This window comes from Mandrillus leucophaeus, unplaced genomic scaffold (assembly GCF_000951045.1).
Source record: "Mandrillus leucophaeus isolate KB7577 unplaced genomic scaffold, Mleu.le_1.0 Scaffold392, whole genome shotgun sequence".
Taxonomy (NCBI): domain Eukaryota; kingdom Metazoa; phylum Chordata; class Mammalia; order Primates; family Cercopithecidae; genus Mandrillus; species Mandrillus leucophaeus.
In genome coordinates, this window is record NW_012104165.1 from 1,832,005 (window position 1) to 1,833,309 (window position 1,305).

Below are 1,305 nucleotides of genomic sequence, written 5' to 3' on the forward strand. Positions count from 1 at the left end.
AAAAAAAAAAAAAAGTATCTTATAACAAACATATGATTGGCCCCTGGGGCACACAGCCAGTCTTCAGGTAAGCAGGTTTCATCAGACAATATCCCTCCTGTATGCTGGCTATGGCTATTTTCACTGAACAAAAGAATCGAGAAGTAAGGACAGACTAGCCTGATAGAGTGTTTAACTGGTGGACTGATGACAAATGTCGTACTCTGTTGCCTCTCAAAGACACTTTTGATTCAACAGCAAACATATACACAGAGGACAACAGTTTTGAAACATGCAACATTGGAAACCCCTAAAAGGTGTCATCAGTAGATAGGATTTCCTGGAGTTCCCTGGTCATATAAAGCAGATGCAATAGGATTGACAGAGAAAGAAGTAAGATTTTTTTTCCTTTTTTAATCAGAAGAAGCGCCAACCCACCTGCAATTTACTCACCTTTACATTGCATCTATTTTCCGTTGTGGCAGAAAAGGTTTCTCTACTTTTTCATATGGGGCCTCTGTCTACTGTTGACAGAGGTTTCCAGGCAACCTTTTATGTTTTGTTTTGTTTTGAGGCGGAGGTTCTCTCTTGTTGCCCAGGTTGGAGTGCAATGGCGAGATCTCGGCTCACTGCAACCTCCGCCTCCCGAGTTCAAACGATTCTCCCGACTCAGCCTCTTGAGTAGCTGGGATTACAGGCATGCGTCACCACGCCAGGCTAATTTTGTATTTTGTATTTTTAGTAGAGACGGAGTTTCTCCATGTTAATCAGGCTGGTCTCGAACTCCCGACCTCAGGTGATCGCCCCGCCTCGGCCTCCCAAAGTGCTGGGATTACAGGCGTGAGCCACCGCGCCTGGACCCCAATACTTTATTTTAACGAGGAAAATGGAGTGATTGAGGAAATACAGGGAAAAGAATCAATCGTATGGAATATCAGTGGGGAATGTGTTGATCCGTATTGATTTCGCTCCTTCCGTATTGAAGATCTCTAATTCCCCAACAGTCTTAGATCGGTTGTCCAGCGTCCTGCCACTCTCATCTTAAGCGGCGGGAGAGCCACAGCAGTCCTTTTCTCCGTATTGGATCGCGCTTGTGGCTGTGCTCTCTGCGCAGGTCGACAGGGAGAGAAATCAGTGGACAGATGCTTTGACTCTGGATTTGGCTCAGAAAACAAAAACAACGACCAAAACAAAATGCCCGGGGGGCTCTTCTCTCCCCTTCTTCTTCTACAGTCTTTCCTTCTCTTTAATCATAGTACAAAACCGATGCCAAAGTGAGCCGCCTGTTGATGTGCACGCTTTTGTTTGCTTTCAAGAGGCCCTCTT